The 20,110-nt window shown below is 46.0% G+C and overlaps 1 protein-coding gene and 1 long non-coding RNA gene across 2 annotated transcripts in view; both read right to left on the bottom strand.

Moving 5' to 3' along the window:
• Positions 1-20,110, bottom strand: part of LOC113011575 (NACHT, LRR and PYD domains-containing protein 12-like) — a 374,200-nt gene that overhangs the window by 26,362 nt on the left and 327,728 nt on the right. The window lies entirely within an intron of this gene.
• LOC145425190 (uncharacterized) lies at positions 1,498-2,744 on the bottom strand. The gene is made up of 3 exons (XR_013905851.1): positions 2,079-2,744; positions 1,890-2,002; positions 1,498-1,804 (listed from the first exon to the last, which is right to left on the bottom strand). It is a non-coding gene; the product is annotated as an uncharacterized LOC145425190 (long non-coding RNA).

Raw genomic sequence — 20,110 nt, 5'->3', positions numbered from 1 at the left:
GTATTTCACAGCGCTTGAGGCCGAAATGCTGATGGCAGCATATGCCGATAACATGCAAATTCCGCGGAAAAAAGTAACACAGCGACAGCTGCAAAAGAAAGTGAGCATGCATGGCAAAACAGCCGACAGAGTCAATGCGTGAGTGTTAATATAAACATTGATCTAGGGATTTCCACCCATTTAACACGTTATTTTATCATATGTTATTTTATTTGTTATTTTATACATTTTATTTTGTGACGTGATGTGAGCGCAGGTGCAACCCAACAGGCCCCAAACGTGCCTGGCAGCAAGTAAAAATGAAATATAAAAATATAGTCCAAACAGGTAAGGTGTAATTGTATTATGAGCCATAGTGCTTGGTCTGTTTGTCCCATGTAAATCAATTGCAGTTAGAGGTTACATTAATTTTCTGTCTGTAAGCACTTATTGAAATTATCTGAGCACATTACAAGTACATATTTGCTTACTCTGTATGCTCAAATGTGACCCGTTATAGCCAACAGAAAAAAAGCGGAGGCCCGAAAAACAGGTGGGGGTCCTCCACCACCACCACTCACAGAGGCTGAGCAGTTGGCCCTCAGCCAAAACAGTGGGCGCCCTGTGGCCGAAGGCATCTCTGCGGGGACATCCTCTGAGTCAATAACCCCGCAAGACACAAGTGCCTACATAGGGGGTAAATTCAAAATAATACATGATGTGCATACATCCTTTCTTCACAGTCACCTTTGCAGTGCTGCTCATTCATTTGATAAACTCTTTACCATAATGGATTATTTTGTAGTGAAGTTATTTTCCTACTGATTTTGCCTTCCCTCAGTCTTGGTTGTCTTTGAGAGCATAATGACAATGAAGTGTAAGGTGCTTGGTATGTTTGTTAATTGCCATTTGGTCCCTTGTAAGTTATAAGTGACCTGTATAAACCTCATATTCTATCAGTTGATGGTGATGGTGTACTGCATCTGGTGCAGCCTCCTGTTGAGCCAGACCAACATGCAGTTGTGAGTAATACTCCACAGATTATATGAGTTTACAGTAGAACAGCAATGTTGTCTATTTCTTTACTACAGGAAAATAATGAAGAAACATTGACAGCTGTTACAGAGGAGGAAGCAACAGAGACACTTTATGAGGTTTACATCTTTTAATACTTTGTGTACAGAAAATACAGGCGACCAATAAAGCCAGTTGAACAAAAAATCTGTTTATTCTTCTTTCAACATGTTGAGGTGATGGGTCAAAGGAAATGATTGTGACATATGGTGTCTCTGACTGCGCTTCCATCTTGTATGTCCGTGGGAGGGTCAGGATGTTCATGGTTTGGATCACTGCTGATGTTTGGTTCAGAAGGACAGTGTTCTCCTCTAATTGTGGCAATGTTGTGAAGAATCACACATGCCACAATAATGTCACATGCCCTTTCTGGGGTGACCCTGAGTCTTTGCAGGCACTGGAACCGGGCCTTAAGCATTCCGATAGTCATTTCAACTTGTCCTGCAATTAGCCAGATTATATCGCTGCTGTGGGCCCGGTTCAGGGTCAGGGTAAGGGGTAAGCAAATAGGGTAAACATGGATACCCCCTATCACCAAGCAAGTAGCCAGTGAACTCTCCTAAGACAGAAGGATACACTTCAGTTCAAATGTCCCTGAAGCAATTGGTCTTTATATATTTTAAAGTATTTTCAACTCACCATGTCCAAATTTTGTGCTCAGTGTACATTCACGGAATATTTGTGAGTCATGGACAGAGCCTGGCCACTTGGCTTCCACATTTGTGATAATGTTGGCAGCATCATATATGATCTTCACAGTGCAGAGAACACAAATTAGCATCCATTACTATGATGAAATAATTTGTTAGTTTGAAATGCTACAGGGAACTATGTACCTGTACATTAATGCTGTGGAAAGACTTCCTGTTCACATAGTCTCCTTCATTTACTGAAGGAGCAATAATTGGAATGTGAGTACCATCTATACAGCCAATCACGCCTGGGAACCCTGAAAATAAATGTAAAATTTAAGTAGTAGTCCAAGTATCACCACATCATAAATTAAGTTTTGTTCATCCTGATACCTGCAATTTTGTGGCATCCCTCTTTGATGAATCTTGTGGGTCTGTGACCGGGGAACACCACAGACGAGTACAGGAGACGTTTCAGTGCAACTGTAACATTCCTGACTGCCCGACAGACGGTAGCCTTGGAAACGTGCTCAGCGTCACCAATATTATACAGAAAGCTCCCGTTTGCAAAAAACCGAAGTGCAATACAAATAATATGTACAGAACTGAGAGCATGTCCGCGATGTGTCACATGCGTAATATATGGCCTGAGGATGTTATTCAAATGAATTATAGATTGTGCTGAGAAACGGTAACGTTCGCACAGGAAATCATCAGGTAATGATAAGATGTCCAGACGCGCTCGAATCACTCTCTCCCGGCGGAGAGCTCTGCGGAGAATTTGGGCTTCGATATCTACTGGCTCTTCAAGGAAGGGACACGCCATGTCTGAGACTTCCTACTGTCAGGTTTCCGACAAAGGGGCGGAGACAGTCAGGGTTAGTTGTGGTAAACCTGCTAGGGGGCAGGTTAGCTTCACGGCGTGTGTCGTCATAGTGACTCACTCAGGCTGCAGCTGAACTCGCTTTGTGAAACCGAAAACCCAGAGTTTTCGTTAACTCAGGGTATACTTACTCAGTTTTTCCACTAAACCGGCTTCCTGAAACAGGGCCCTGGTCATCACCCATGGGCTGTCCACCAGCGTGTCCTCTGTTGTTGACTTGGCTGTCTCTGACCACTACTGTGTGTTTTTTAACATCACCAGTTTTATTCAGCGGGAGACCTCAGTGCGAACTGTGAGGAGGCGCTATCTAACCTCTGAAGTGGCTGCAAATTTTACCAGGGTTTTAGTCGAATGCCCCCCTGTGATTTTACCTGCACCCTGCGATTTGATTTTTAATCATTTCAACAGCAAACTGAAGAAAAGCCTTGACTCCGTTGCTCCACTCACCACCAAAATGATTAACGTAAAACATGCATCACCCTGGAGAAACGAAGAAGTCAAAAAACTCAAAAGAAATTGCAGGGCAGCAGAAAGGAGATGGAGGAAAAATAATAATACTATCAACCATCAAATATTTTGCGAGCAACTTAAAATGTACAATAATACATTAAGGAAGTCAAGAAATTCATACTTCGCCAAAATAATCAGTATTAACAAAAATAATCCCAAGGTCCTCTTTTCCACCATAGATCATTTATTTAACCCTGATTTTAAAAGCTCCAAAAGAACCCCCACAGACTCGCTCTGTGAGCAGTTTGCAGACCACTTCAGGGGAAAGATCAGCGCCATCAGATCTGATATTTTATCTAATCGTGATATGATTTTAAACACATCTGAGGGCTCGATTGTACCTGAGGAGACACTGGACAGCTTTGTCCTGGTTAATGCTGAGAACCTTCAGAAAGTTTTCTCCACAGTGAGACCCACCACATGTCTTTTAGATCCAATCCCTTCTTCACTCTTTAAAACACTTTATGGATTTTTTGAGGCTGAGCTTTTATGCATGATGAATTGCTCTCTTCAGTTGGGTGTCTTCCCTGCTGCCTTTAAAACGGCGGTGGTGAGGCCCCTTCTGAAGAAGAGCAATTTGGATTGTAATGATTTTAATAACTACAGACCTGTATCCAACTTACCATTTTTAAGTAAAGTCTTAGAAAAACTTGTTTTTACTCAGATTACTGATTTTCTCAATGATAGACAGATCCTGGAGATATTCCAGTCTGGATTTAGGGTGAACCACAGCACAGAGACTGCTCCCCTTAAGGTTTTAAATGATCTTAGATGTAACTGGGACGCCCAAAAGCTCTCAGTCCTGGTGCTACTGGATCTAAGCGCAGCCTTTGATACAGTAGACCACGCTATTCTTTTAAACAGACTGAAACACATGGTGGGCCTCTCTGTGTCACGACCTGCGGGGTCGGCAAGGCACTGATCAGCAATCTCTCTCCCCCTCCCCTGTTTTGCCGGGGCGGAACTCATGGCGGGTTCACGCTCTCGGCCCACGCCCTCCCGGATCATGCACACCTGGGCCTCATCAGACCAGCTGGTATATCAGAAGGAGGAGATCAGCTGTTCAACGCTGGATTGTTGTGAAGACTCCTGTCAGTACACGTCAAGCCCTAGTTTCCCACACTTCCGCCTCAGAAAGTAACCGTTGTCTCTCTGTTCTAGATTCCCCGGACCCGTCCCCGTGTTTACCCGTGTGGAGCGTGTAAGAGGTGGCTGGTCACTACGGAGAGAGGTTGGCGTGAGCGTGTGTGTGATTCCCTTGTTTTCCCTGGAGCCCTGGAACCCGTCCTCGCACATCTTGTATATAGCACTGTCCTCGCACTGACTGTAAATACACTTGGTGAAGATTTTGTGAATAAACTGTCTCTGTTACAACACACTTCGGAGTCCTGCGAGTGGATCCTCAGAGCAACTCGTGACAGTAACAATCCAGCCATATTATGGATCCAGCGGACTCGGCTCTACAACCCACCCCTCCTCCCGAAGTCATGTTGGAGCGACACGAGCAGATGCTACAACACATTAACCAACAGCTGATCGCACTCACTCAGGCTCTCGCTCAGCACGTTCCGCTGCCAGGTCCCGCTATGCCTCCCTCGTCTGCTCCCACACAGCCGCCAGCCCCGGAACACTCCACGCCACCAGCCCCCGCTTCCGCGGAACCCCTGGAACGAGCTCTACCGTCACCGGAGCCATTCGCTGGTGAGTTCCACAAGTGTGCTGGTTTCCTAACGCAGATTACGTTGCAATTTATGCAGCTGCGGCGAACGTATGAGAGTGATGGAGCTAAGATAGCCTTTTTCGTTCAGTTACTCCGCGGTCAAGCCTTGAACTGGGCTCAAGCAGTATTACGGACTAGCCCGGAGATTACCTATGCTGATTTTCTCTCAAAGTTCAAAAGTGTGTTTGAAAGGGGCACCGGAGCTGAGGCAGCGGGCCACCGTTTGCTGAACTTAAAACAAGGAAGAGGGAGTATGGCGGACTTCTCTGTGGAGTTTTGGACACTGGCTGAGGAGACGGGATGGGGGCAGCCTGCGCTGATAAGTACCTTATTGAACAATGTTTGTGATGTTCTTAAGGGCGAACTGTTAATGAGGGAGCTGCCCAAGACTCTATCGGAGGTGATCGCCTTATGTGTTAAGGTAGATGAACATTTGAGGGCGCGTCACCGCGCCAGCAACTACGGTTCCCAGAGGCCTCTGGGGCGAGCAGAGTCAGCTTCCGGCGGAAGCGGAAGTAGCGATCGGGAAGCGGACCGCGGCGACGAGCAGGAGCAACCCATGCAGATCGGACGCTCCCAGCTCTCCCCGGAGGAGAGGGCACATAGATGGCGATCCGGTGAGTGCTTTTACTGCGGCCGCAAGGGCCATCTCGCCAAGGTCTGTCCTGCTCGGCCAAAAGACCCCGCCCGCCGGTAGAAAGGAGGATACGGGTGGGCGAGGTCTCCTTTTCGCATTCTCCTCCACGCTTCATGCTAGCCGCTAAAGTGACTGTCCACTCTGCCTCTCACTCTCTTCAGGCGCTGATTGACTCTGGGGCGGAGCAGAGCTTCATAGATGCTTCCCTGGCTCTCAAACTTAAGATTCCCACACAGGCATTACCCCACTTGTTGCAGGTCACTGCTTTAAACGGTCAACGTCTTCCTGACATAACTCATGTTACTGAACCCGTGTCCCTAACGCTGTCTGGGAATCACACTGAACTGCTGCAGTTTTATGTCTTTGAAGCCCCTCTCACGCCCCTGGTGCTAGGGTTTCCGTGGTTACGCCAGCATAACCCCGTGCTCGACTGGAAGGAGGTGAGGGTTCTGGGGTGGGGGGAGGAGTGTCACATGACCTGTTTGACAGCAGCTACTCCCGTTAAAGCAGCTAAACCACTACCACATGACCCCCCTGACCTTTCAGCTATCCCATCAGAGTATCATGATCTCAAGCAAGTGTTTTGTAAGGACCGCGCCCGCTCTCTTCCCCCTCATCGCCCGTACGACTGCAGTATTGATTTGCTCCCAGGTGCACCCCTTCCCACTAGTCGCTTATACAGTCTCTCTCAACCTGAACGTGAATGCATGGAGAAGTATATTAATGAATCCTTGGCTGATGGACTGATTCGCCACTCTTCATCCCCTGTGGCTGTTCTTTTTCGTCACTAAGAAGGATAAAAGCCTTCGGCCATGTATTGATTTCCGAGGCCTCAATACCATTACCATTAAGAATAAATACCCTCTGCCGCTCTTATCCTCCGCCTTCGAACTCCTGCAGGGGGCGACCATTTTTACTAAGCTCGATCTGCGGAATGCTTACCACTTAGTCAGGATGAGAGAGGGTGACGAGTGGAAAACGGCCTTCAACACGCACCTGGGCCATTTTGAATACTTGGTCATGCCGTTTGGACTGACTAATGCTCCGGCTGTCTTTCAGAGTCTAGTCAATGATGTCCTCCGAGATTTCATCGATCGTTTTGTGTTTGTGTACCTTGACGACATTCTCATCTTCTCCCGCTCTCTCCCGGATCATGTACATCACGTCAGACAACTCCTGCAACGCCTCCTGGAGAATCGGCTGTTTGTTAAAGGGGAGAAGTGCGAGTTTCATGTGAGTACTGTGTCATTTTTGGGCTACATCATCGAACGGGGCGATTTAAGAACTGATCCAGCTAAGGTACAAGCAGTCTTAGACTGGCCCACGCCGCCTAACCGTAAGCAGCTTCAACGGTTCCTCGGTTTTGCAAACTTTTATCGGAGGTTCATTCGTGACTACAGCAAGATTGCTTTGCCATTAACCCGTTTAACTTCCCCTAAGGTGCCTTTCTGCTGGGATGATCAGGCTCAGGAGGCTTTCTCCCGGCTAAAGAAACGTTTCGCGTCGGCGCCCATCCTCAGACAACCGGATCTCAAGCGGCAGTTCATCGTGGAGGTGGACGCCTCGGATGTAGGGGTCGGAGCAGTCCTCTCCCAGCAACTAGACGGTAAGCTCCACCCTTGTGCTTACTTCTCTCGTCGTCTCTCTCCTGCAGAGCAGAACTACGACATCGGGGACAGGGAGCTGTTGGCAATCAAACTCGCCCTGGAGGAGTGGCGCCACTGGCTAGAGGGCGCAACAGAACCCTTTGTGGTATGGACTGACCACAGGAACCTCGAATACATCCGGTCGGCTAAACGGCTAAATGCCCGACAAGCCAGGTGGGTTCTTTACCAGATTCTGCTTCACCATCACCTACAGGCCCGGCACCCGGAACGTGAAACCCGATGCCCTTTCCCGCCAATTCACCACCTCAGAGGACCCCACCCGTGAGGCTCCCATTCTCCCTCCCACGTGCGTTATCGGAGCCCTGTCATGGGAGATCGAGTCTGCCATACGGGAGGCCCAGCGGGTGGAACCGGATCCAGGTACTGGTCCCCCGGGTTTGCTCTTTGTTCCCACGTTGGTTCGCTCACGAGTGTTACAATGGGCCCACGGCGGAAAACTCACCTGTCATCCGGGCGTTCATCGCACCGTCACCTTCATCAAGCGGTTCGCCTGGTGGCCTACACTGGCCAAGGACGTCCAGGACTTCATCGCTGCCTGTCCAACCTGTGCCCAGAATAAGCCGGTCAACCAGCCTGCTGCCGGCCTACTTCATCCCTTGCCTACGCCAAGCCGCCCCTGGTCCCACATTGCGGTTGACTTTGTCACTGGTCTTCCGCTGTCATCAGGTAACACAGTCATCCTCACTGTTGTCGACCGTTTCTCTAAAGCTGCCCATTTTGTCGCTCTCCCCAAGCTCCCCACTGCCCTGGAGACCGCCCGGCTTCTGTCAACTCATGTGTTTCGCCTCCACGGGATCCCTGCTGAAGTGGTCTCGGACCAAGGCCCACAGTTCACGTCACGTGTTTGGAAGGAGTTCTGCGCCTCCTTGGGGGCCCAGGTCAGTCTCTCGTCAGGTTTTCATCCACAGACCAACGGTCAAGCGGAACGGGCCAACCAAGAACTCAAAACGGCTCTCCGTTGCTTGACGTCCACTAATCAGACCACCTGGAGTGAGCAACTGACATGGGTGGAGTACGCTCACAATAGCCTTACCTCGTCGGCCACAGGTGTCTCCCCGTTCGAGGCCTCCCTGGGGTACCAACCTCCCCTGTTCCCTGCCATCGAAGGTGAGCACTTTGTGCCCTCTGTTCAGCAGCACCTGCGGCGGTGTCGGCGCGCGTGGCAGGCCACTAGAGCTGCCCTTCTTCGCACGGCGGACCGGAACAAACGGCAGGCGGATCGCCGCAGGTCCCTGGCGCCGGCCTACTCACCTGGACAGAGGGTTTGGCTCTCGACCCGGTATGTGCCTCTCAGGACGGAGTCGCAAAAGCTCTCCCCCGCCTTCATTGGCCCGTTCGAAGTGGACTCTATCGTTAACCCCGTGTCTGTGCGTCTCAAGCTCCCCAGGACCATGCGTATCCACAACGTGTTTCATGTCTCGCAGATCAAACCTCACTGTTCCAGTCCTCTGTGCCCTCCTTCCGGACCCCCTCCGCCCGCCCGGGTCGTCGCTGGCCGTCCGGCCTTCTCCGTGTCTCGGATTATGGACGTCAGGCGCCGGGGCCGTGGCCTGCAGTATCTTGTGGACTGGGGGGGCTATGGCGTCGAGGAGCGTTCTTGAGTCCCGCGGGCGGCTCTGCTGGACCGGGCCATGGTTCGGCGGTTCCATGAGGCTCACCCTGGGAAGCCTGGGGGTCGCCAGGGGGCTCCCGTTGGGGGGGGGGGGGGTACTGTCACGACCTGCGGGGTCGGCAAGGCACTGATCAGCAATCTCTCTCCCCCTCCCCTGTTTTGCCGGGGCGGAACTCATGGCGGGTTCACGCTCTCGGCCCACGCCCTCCCGGATCATGCACACCTGGGCCTCATCAGACCAGCTGGTATATCAGAAGGAGGAGATCAGCTGTTCAACGCTGGATTGTTGTGAAGACTCCTGTCAGTACACGTCAAGCCCTAGTTTCCCACACTTCCGCCTCAGAAAGTAACCGTTGTCTCTCTGTTCTAGATTCCCCGGACCCATCCCCGTGTTTCCCTGTGTGGAGCGTGTAAGAGGTGGCTGGTCACTACGGAGAGAGGTTGGCGTGAGCGTGTGTGTGATTCCCTTGTTTTCCCTGGAGCCCTGGAACCCGTCCTCGCACATCTTGTATATAGCACTGTCCTCGCACTGACTGTAAATACACTTGGTGAAGATTTTGTGAATAAACTGTCTCTGTTACAACACACTTCGGAGTCCTGCGAGTGGATCCTCAGAGCAACTCGTGACACTCTGGTGCTGTACACAACTGGTTCACTTCCTATCTCTCTGACAGATCTTTTATGGTGAGTATGGATACATGCTCCTCTAAGATCCATAGAGTGACATGTGGTGTGCCTCAAGGGTCGGTTCTAGGCCCTGTACTTTTTAATTTGTATATGCTGCCTCTCGGCGGTGTCATCAGGAGGCATGGAGTGAACTTCCACAGTTACGCTGATGACACGCAGCTGTACATCTCCGTGTCTCCTGATGACACCAGACCAATGGATGCCCTTTTTAACTGTATCTTAGATATACGATCTTGGATGGCAGAAAACTTTTTACAGCTTAACCAGGACAAAACTGAAGTTTTAATTGTCGGTCCTGAGGCTCAGAGAGAGAAACTCTTGTCTAAATTAGAGGCATTTTCACTATGTCCTTCACTACAAGTGAAAAACCTGGGTGTTATTTTTGACTCTGAGCTTGGTTTTATCCCACATGTTAAACATGTAACCAAAATTGGATTTTATCATCTAAAAAATATAGCCAGAGTCCGCCCTATTCTCTCTCGGGCCAACACAGAGATGCTGATGCATGCTTTTATTACCAGTCGCATTGATTACTGTAATGCCCTGCTCTCTGGTCTTCCTAAGAAGAATATTTCAACTTTACAACTCTTGCAAAACTCGGCAGCTCGTGTGCTGACGAAGACCAGAGGGCGGGCCCACAGTACACCGGTTTTAGAATCGCTGCATTGGCTCCCCGTGTGTTTCAGGATCGATTTTAAAGTTCTTTTATTGGTTTTTAAATGTCTTATTGGTCTTGGGCCTTCTTATCGCTCAGATCTGCTTTTACCATATGAACCCTCACGGACCCTGAGGTCCTCTGGTACTGGCCTTTTGATTGTCCCTAAAGTCAGGACACATACTCACGGAGAGGCAGCTTTTCAGAGGTATGGTCCTCGTCTGTGGAACAGCCTGCCGGAGGAGCTCAGGGCCGCAGAGAACGTACATGTTTTTAAGAACAGGCTCAAGACCCACCTTTTTAATTTAGCTTTTACTTAGCGTTTATTTATTTTATGCTTATTTATTCTATCCTGTTATTCTATTATTAATTTAGGCTTTACCTAATATTTTTTGATTTTATTCTTATTCATTTTTTAATCTTCTTACTCTATTTATATTTATATTGTATCCTGTTCTTATTTATTTTATCATTTTACCCTGTATATATCGTATTGCGTCATATCTCCAGTGTTTCCTCGGAGGGCGCTCTCTGCACCGGGGCTGTGATTGACCGTGGCTGCTGGGTCTCTGGGGGTCCTCTCAGCCTGGCTGGGGGGCTCCTTTGCCTCCCTCCTGCTGTGTGCCCAGCCTGGAGGCTGCGGTCTGTGACCGGCTCCCGGTGCAGACGGCTCCCTGTTATAGTGTTTCCTCACTTGGCTCATGCGAGCCCAGCCCAATTTTTACTCTTTAAGTGTGCGCGTGTGTGTATGTGTGTGTGGGTGGGGGGATATATGTGTATTGAGAGTGTGGGGAGTGAGTTGGAGGGTGGGGTGGGCTGCTTTTAACTATGTAAAGCACTTTGTGCTACATTTTCTCTGTATGAAAAGTGCTTTATAAATAAAGATTGATTGATTGATTGATTTATGGATGATGTTCTTTCAGTGTTGCACTTTGTAGACGCTCCCTGAGCCTCACAGCCAGCTGCACATGGACCAGCTGACATTACCCAGCATTAGAGGCGGGTGTAAAAAAATGGATTTTGCTATTTAAATGGTTTTAATTTGAATAAAGCGATGTTGATTCATTCAATCCTGAATCGTTTTTTAATATAAATGTATTTTGCCAGAATCTCAGGTTAACACTTAGACCCCCGGAGAGCAGTCATTTTGGTTTTCTACCTTAGACCCCCGCGGAAAAAGGGCCACGTGTCAGGTCAAACACAGATGCAAAAAAGAATCAGGCCACTGTGCGATGTGTTCACTGCTACAGGTACACATGTGGTAAATGCAGACGACAGATACCGTGGCAGTGCCAGGATTGTGAGTGATTGCTGAGAATGTTGAAATGTACTCACTCACTTTTTATCATTATTTGTAAATATGTGTACAAATGGTTGGTTTTTTGTACTGTTTTCATCAATAAATGTCAGCAACAAAGGACATACAAAGGACATGTGTTGATTTCTCCCTAAGATGGCAAACTGAAACACTTCACTCCCCCACCCCCTCAATCACTCACCCCCACTCCCCTCCCTCCAGAATTCCTAGGTAACAACCTAATATACATATGAATGACTAGCCAATTTAGCTTCCACTTCCAGCATTTGACTGCTCTCCGGCTTTTAAAGGTAGAACGGTAGAAGCCTGGCAATCCCAGTGTTAAAGCTCCCAAAAGTATTTCAACAACAAGCAAACAGATAAAACAGTAAATGAGAGCAGCTAAACACACAAAGATGGAAACACAGAGCGTGGATCGTTCACTCAACGGCACGTACACGGACACGCCGTCGGGGCTGAAAGTGGACAGCTCACAGATCCTGAAGCTGCAGGTTTCATCTGTCTCCAACCAAAACTGACTGAACCAGCAGCAGAAGAAGATCCAAACTACGCTTTACGTTTGATGAACATCGTCATGAATTCTCTCTGACTTTGACGTTTACTTCCTGCACAGCTCTCTCTCTCTCAGTGTACTTCAAGAACAGTTTACCTTCAAAAATCTGTTTCCTGCATTATTCACTGCTTATTACGCACCAGTCTGCTGTTGTGTTCACTGCTGTCGGCCTCCGAAAACAAAGCCTCATTTCTGCTGTTCAATACTGAAGAAATTTAAACCTTTTAAAATGATGACAGATTACAAACTCTCAGCTGTGTCTGTAATCAAACCTCTGTAACTTTGCTTCCCTTCAGCAGCATCAGCTCATGTTCACATGTTGATTCATGGTTTGCTTCAGTTTTTGATGGACTGTGATAGGTTTTGTATTGTTGATTGTCATTTATGCTTAGAAACATTTACTCATATATGCTTAGAAGTATATAATCAATTGTAGATTGAAAGAATGTCCCATCCTGGGAGGTCTGTAACAACTCTGTGTAGAAGGGAGTGCATTCATTCCTCTTCAGAGTGTCCTGGCATAAATCACACTCCCTAGGAGAGTTTATCTTTTCTTATTGATTTATGGTATAGCAAACACGCGTATATCTGTCTAAGTATAAGAGCCTTTTGTTAGATGGACCCAGATGTCCTGGCACCAGCTTTGGGGAGTCTTCACAGGGTCACATCTTGACCCCCCACACACACACACACACACACACACACACACACACACACACACACACACACAGGCAAGGTACTCTTTGTGTGAATGTAGACGTCATATGTTAATGAACCTATGCATATTCATGTAACCTCAATAAAAGAACAGTGGTACGGGAGAACGGAGGATAGCAACTGGGGTCAGGCGAGGGAACGGCGTCTGTCCGGTTCTCTCCCGTGCACGAGAAACATGAAGAACTTTGCCTACTTGTGTCTTGCTTTGCAGTGTAATTATATTGTCTTCAACGTTCCAGCGGATGGGTTCAAGCTACGAACCTATCATTAATTGGTCCTTGGATGCCGGAGCCCTGGAATCGCATTCACCGAGGGGAGGAGAGGCACGCTGAAAGACTGACGTCAGCCAGGAAGTTCCTGTGGATTCGCGGTCTGTCCTTTCTCCTCGATGAATGGCGATCGGCGGGATTCGAGGCTGATATTACACGCTAAGCAACACCAAGTAAGTTTAAAGAGGCCGACTCTATAACCGTGTCATTGTGCAGTCTCCGCCATTTTGTGAGGCGTTGAGAAGTTCGCTGCTTTGTGGAGCGATAACTGGGTTAGTGTCCTGAAAAAGAGGTTTTGATTAAATCGCCCAAGGGCCCAAGCGTCCGGTGAGTGTCCGGTTTTGAAATCGCCCTGGGTGTGTGTCCCGAGCGTCCCTTCATTGGGTTTTGTCGCGCGACTGGGTGAGCGTCCCACAACTGGGTCAGGGTCCCGAGCGGTCTGGTGTGAGTCCGGAGTAGGCCTATTTTGTGTTGTTGTCATTGTTGTCGTCGTCATTTTTGTTGTTGTTGTGTGAGTGTGTGCGGAGCAGAACACGTGGTCTGTGACACCGACTGTTGTTGTTATCATGGTTTCATAAGCAGCCAGGAGCGTGTGGAGAAGGCCTGCCACATCAGCAGCACTTAAGATGTGCTCTGGTGAAGGGCTTTCCCCCACCCCCTTGCTGACACAAAATGTTAACTCTTTAGCTTGCCCTGATGAACAACAGCCTGTGTGCCAGACCATAGACGTAATTGAGGTGGATAGTTGTTAAAAGTAATCTACATTAAGCTTGTGGTTGCTCAAATTCAGTACAATGACATATTAGCTGAAGTGATATAGGTAAATATTTGAACTAATGAAGTGCATAGAGGCACTTGACCTGTGTGAAAGACTGTCGTCTTATTATGAGCCATTGTTGAGATATAGAGCACACCTGTGAAAACAACTAATATGCTGAACCCTGTATGAAACATCTAAAAGTACGTGATGGAGAAGTTTTATTGAATATGAAAGTGTAAGACTTTGCCGCTGTGGGCAGAGCATGCAACTACTGTGTGATGTTGTGTTGCGGTTTTTTTTTCTTCTGAGCTGATGAGCAAGCTACACATTATCAGATCAAGAGCTGTCTGAGAACTACTCAAAGAGAGGGAAACAGAGCTATGAGTGTGCAGCGTTTCCGTGAGCAGTTTTCCTGGACCTTGACTCGTGTGTGTAGCATCAACATCATGTTTTTCTTTATTTGTTTTGTTGGGTTAAAAATAATTAAATAAACTGGTGATCATATTTATGGATCACCATGGTATCATCAGCCATGTGATTTATTTATGCAGATGAAAAAGAGAAAGAATTTATATTGTAGATGAAAAATAATCATAGGGAAAAAGGTTTTGTGTTGATCAGCCAAAAATAACCACAATTTCATTTTCTGCTTTTAAGAAAGGATTGTTCACAAAAACACACACACACAGAGAGAGAGAGAGAGAGAGAGAGAGAGAGAGAGAGAGAGATGTGTGTTGGTTAAGCAGCGATGATAATAATGAAAATGTCTTAGTTTGTCACTTCCAGGTGAAAAGCAGACCAGAATCAATTCTCCACGGGCAGCAGTCGGAAGAAAATTATAGGTTGAAATCATTAGAAAAAATTAGAAACACCCAGCCAGAATTTTTTGGCTGAATTGTTTTGCAGCTTCCCATCCTCACCCTGAACAAGCAAGCTCCAAGGAAACTAATCTCTCCCTGAAGACACCGAGTGCAGTTTCAGAAGCACGAGCATGAACATCAACAGTGAACAGGAGTCCAAGAGACAATACCAGAGTTCTGAGCAGTTCTGTGGGCAAACGGCATCAGAAAGAGAAGAACCACCATCTAGATTGGATGGATGGAGATGCGTTTCCAGCCAGCTGCAACCTCACTGTGTGTGAAGGACTTTTGAGAAGACTGTCTGAGTTTGACATTTGCCATGTTTGGAGTGAGATGGCAATAAAAGAGACAGTGGGACAAAGAGAGACACGGGACAAAGCTGAAAAAAAAACTGACTGCCACTGGACTGAAAAGTGGGAGAGAAGGAAAGGAGCAGAAGAGGACTGAGGCTGCTGTTTTAGTGTGGGCAATGAAATTAGGTTAAGGAATTCGGGGAGACAAGCGACTGCCTGGAAGTGGAGGATTGACACAGTGTCCAGACCACCACATAAGGGGGAGGAAGACAAGCACTGAGGTATGCAAGTGTACTGTTAGAAAATGGAAAGTGACACCACACATGCAGATAATATGCACCAGAGATAACACAAAATCATACACAAAGTGTTACACATTACAAGAGGGCATTTGTAGAAGGGGTTAACAACACACCGTGTGGTTGCCGATGGTAACCTGTTTCAGAAAAAAGGGGGAAGGTACATGAAAGGATACATAAAAACAGAACATGTATTAACCCGACTAATACAAACACAAAATGACTCATGAAGATTAGACAACATCTTAAGCGTGAGTCTGTTTATCATCTTGTCCAAGATGGTACAGGATACAAGTGTACAGTGTGATGCAAAGACCAGTGGACTCACAGCACATTAGTTAAGAAATGATTAAATAATAGCAGAGAAGTGTGTAGGAAAGGCAGCTTTTAAGAACATGCTCTGCTGGATATGCAGCTCCACAGACATGCATTAAACCTGCCTAATAACACAAACACACATGCAATGGAAATCAGCTTGTTATCTTTCATCAGTGTTAAAATAGTGTCAATTTAGCAGACACTTGTTATTAAATACTGAATTTATCCAATGCAAAAAATTGACTCTCTAGGTTGCAGGACAACAATTTAACTTTTGTGGGAAAAAAGATCCTGGTTTTACCAACCAGTGATCAGACAATAAATTTAGTTGTTAATATAGTAAATTGGGAGAAGCTTCCTGCTTGATTGATGCAGCACAAGTAATTTACTGTATGAGGGAAATTGTCTTTTGTGATACTATTTTGAACATGCTTTTCTGTCGTCCTGTCGACTTTATTGGTTAATAGCTGGTATGCAAATTAGTTGATCGGTTTTAGATTAATGAAAGGTGACTGAATTCTAGCACGAGTGAATGGGATGTGTTGGAGTTGTTGTGTGTTGAGTGGAGACTCTAAAACACTGAGTTTCCTGTTTTGATGTGCGAGTGAATCCTGTACCTAGATACACAACTCTGAATACGTCAGAACAAACTTCTTTTGTGAAGTGCATGACAGCATGTCACATGTTTTATGATGAAGGGAAAAAGGAAAATTGAATAAAATAGATCTGTGGCCTAAATGAGTGAAGAGCACAGACCTGGTGATTAAACTCATAGCTAATAAGACATTAGGGTTATGTTATGTGTTGTGCAGCTGATGGTTGGTTTGGAGTGAATCTAACTGATGATTCTTCTCCTGTTGTGAAGTTGATGAGGAGTTTGTGTCATGACTTAACAAGGCCTTTTTATTTTGATACTTTCACAGTGCACTGAAAGTTTGGTTTGATAATTTGTTATTTTTCATTTTTATCTTTTGAACAGGCACTGATTTTGTTTGTCTATTTCTTTTCTTTAAGCAGATCTGCACATCAGGAATTAAAAGTGCTATACGACCTGTTGAGAAAGCCAAGTGAGTTTCTCCACATTAAAATGGGCTCTGGAGAAAGCCACTTATTGGGACAATATTAAATGAAAGTCCCGGCCTAAAAAGGATTCAGCGATGTAATCCGATCTAAAGTTCTTTTTCTTTTTGAGATGACATCATTTTGCTGGAAGTGGAAACTAAATGCGACGACGGGTTCCACTATCAGCAAAGAAAGAATGAATGAATGAATGGAAATAAAAAAACAAACTGACTGACTGGTAAAAGCTGACAGGACTTGACCACGACTCAAGGTTAACCTCCACCTAGACAGGACAAAAGGGTGGATGAATTTATGTGTTTTTTGTTACAGGAGCAGAAAGATGACAGCAACATTCGAGGTTGCGTGATGATTTAACCCTTTAAATGCCATTTTTTTATGTTTGTGAACTCTGAAAATTTAACCTTTTTTGGTTTAAATTCTCAGTCTGTGAATTTACTATGTGTGTGTCATTCACTAACTTGTGTTGCTCACAAACATTACTGTGAGAAAGTGTACACACCTGCGCAGTGCTAACATTTACATTTCTTTTTACAGCAGATGATTAATCATGTGATTGATCATGTGATTTATAAGAGGATTAGTTAATGTTTTTCTACTATAGGATTTCTGGGTTTATATGTGAATGACATTCTTTCCACGGCTAGGGATGGCTAACTTTATGGTGTTTTTATGGCACCTCTGGAATGTGGATGGCTGACGCCTGCCCACCAGGATGATCAATGTGTATTGCTAATGTTTGTTTTTCTGAGACTGCATGTAGAGGAGTCAGCGGAAGCAGACAAGTGACATGAGAAAAATATATAAGGGATTCAGTGTTTATGGAATAGTTGAAGATGGGCTATTGAGCTCATAGTGATTGTTGAGTTGAGTGACTTTGCTTAAGAGAAGTCACTGATTACATTAATGTTAACTGAGCACATGGGATGATCCATGTCTGCGGCGAATTATGGTAATAATAGTGATTTAATGATTTGGGAAAACCTGCACATGACACTTGTCTTGCCCGTGCTGACTGCTTATTACTCTTATGATACAATTGTTTATAAGTGTGAAGTTTGATTTTATTTCCAGATCTTGTTTTCCAGGCCATGATGGTGTGTATGCAGGCTCCTGGTGGAGCCAGTTTTTAAGACAGGGATCCAGGTTTGGTGAGTTGACGCATGAGAGTGTCCATGCGTCAAGAGGTGGGGTCCAGAAGTAACATTAAACAATGTTTACTATTATTGTTGCAGTGATTTGTGTGATTAGCCGTTTATTTACAAGTATTAAACCTATGCAAGTGGTGCATCCATGTTCAGATGAGGCTTTGATGGTCTATAAGTGAAGTTCACTGAACTAAAGAATGTGGTTTGATGATTGTTGACATGCTCTCCAAATAGAAGTCTTTCTGAAATACAGGTGCAGCAGTGAGAAGCGAGAAACATTCCAGGCATAGCCCAGGCAGTGGTTGAGGTCAAAGGTCAAGCTGGTTGGGGCCCATCATGAGATCAGACCTTGGAGCCACAGCAAGGACCATGAAACTGCGTTGGAATGAGGGCTGTACCAAGGGGGAGTTCCAGAGGCCAATTCAGATCCAGAAGGCCCAAAATCAGGATTATCCATGACGAGAAGGAGTGCCTGAGAGGATCGTCCACAAGATGGGAGCTGAGGCCAGGAGAGAGGCTTCAGGAGGATCAGAGATCACCTTCAGCACAGCAGACATCACACAGAGTGCTGCGCTACTGAGCTTCCAGAAGATCAAGAGGAGACTTCCCACAGCAAGCAGCGTTGGGACAGGAAAACTCGAGGGATGAGGGGGGCGTGCCAAGCTCCATCGACAATGCAGAGGGAGTCTAAGGATGACATCATGATTCTGTGAAAAGCACAGGAACCAGAAGCTATGGTGGTGATAACAGCAGTTTCCTATGAGGTCTGCAGCTTTGGAAATAGCTGAGACCCATGTTGACAAACAACAAAACCAACTGGGATGATTGGATGTTTATTCTATATACATTTGGACTCTGGTCCTATGGACAGTGATGGAAACAACTGGAAGAGACATTAATGACGCCCTGCAGAACTCAAACCACTCTGCAGGGAGACATGTGATGTGCACACCCGGAGGAAGCATCACCAAGGTGAGATGTTTTTGAAAATGTTACTTTCTTATTTTCACTATTAAATTAACAATTTCTTGTTTGCTTGTAGGATGCAGTTTGCCCTGAGATGAGATCAATGAATGGGATAACTGCTAATACATTTGTTAAACTGTGTATTTTTTCAGTAATTTAGGGTGATTTGACAAATGCTGAGTATAAGAATGTTTGCATTGAAACTGTCAGACATGAGGTATTCATAACTGGGAACTTTTCTAGCATAAAGGTCAAAAGGGGGGAATGATAGGTTTTGTATTGTTGATTGTCATTTATGCTTAGAAACATTTACTCATATATGCTTAGAAGTATATAATCAATTGTAGATTGAAAGAATGTCCCATCCTAGGAGGTCTGTAACAACTCTGTGTAGAAGGGAGTGCATTCATTCCTCTTTAGAGTGTCCTGGCATAAATCACACTCCCTAGGAGAGTTTATCTTTTCTTATTGATTTATGGTATAGCAAACACACGTATATCTGTTTAAGTATAAGAGCCTTTTGTTAGATGGACCCAGACGTCCTGGCACCAGCTTTGGGGAGTCTTCACAGGGTCACATCTTGACCCCACACACACACACACACACACACACACACACACACACACACACACACACACACACACATACACACACACACAGGCAAGGTACTCTTTGTGTGAATGTAGATGTCATATGTTAATGAACCTATGCATATTCATGTAACCTCAATAAAAGAACAGTGGTACGGGAGAACGGAGGAGAGCAACTGGGGTCAGGCGAGGGAACGGCGCCTGTCCGGTTCTCTCCCGTGCACGAGAAACATGAAGAACTTTGCCTACTTGTGTCTTGCTTTGCAGTGTAATTATATTGTCTTCAACGTTCCAGCGGATGGGTTCAAGCTACAAACCTATCAGACTGCAGAATATGTTGAAGGTTATCTGCTATAAAAAGCCAGAACAGGAAAATCTGCTTCATGTGTTTCTGTTTGATCCTCAGTGACTTTGACACAAAGGCCTCTGCTGTGATGATCACACCTCTGATCAAGTCTCACAGTGTCAGCTTTGTTTTTATACATATGGATATGTGCTGATAAATGATCAGAATTATAATATTTCCCACTGTCTGCTGTGTGCCGTGACCTTTGACCTGCTAAAGACAGTCAGCTGTGGATTATTCATTGTTGTGTCTGATACTTAGAACTGTGAGGAAGAACACTACACAGTTAATCAGGGTCCCCTCTCTCTGAATCAGGAAAGGTGGGCAGGCCGCGTGTGGGCCGCCGGCCATACGTTGAGTCTCACTGTTTGAAATGTGAACATTGTTCTGCTGCAGTCAATGGACTAAACCAGAGAAGAAGAAAACAGACTTTACCATGAAGATCCTCAGTGTGGATCAGTATAATATCAGCCTGATGTCTGCAGTTTAGTGTCAGCACAACTTTCACATCATATTCATCTCAGCACAACTAAAACA

The sequence above is a fragment of the Astatotilapia calliptera genome, chromosome 3 (genome assembly GCF_964374335.1).
Source record: "Astatotilapia calliptera chromosome 3, fAstCal68.1, whole genome shotgun sequence".
NCBI classification, from domain to species: domain Eukaryota; kingdom Metazoa; phylum Chordata; class Actinopteri; order Cichliformes; family Cichlidae; genus Astatotilapia; species Astatotilapia calliptera.
The sequence above is the reverse complement of the archived record's forward strand: the minus strand, read 5'-3'. Positions and strand labels throughout refer to the sequence as shown.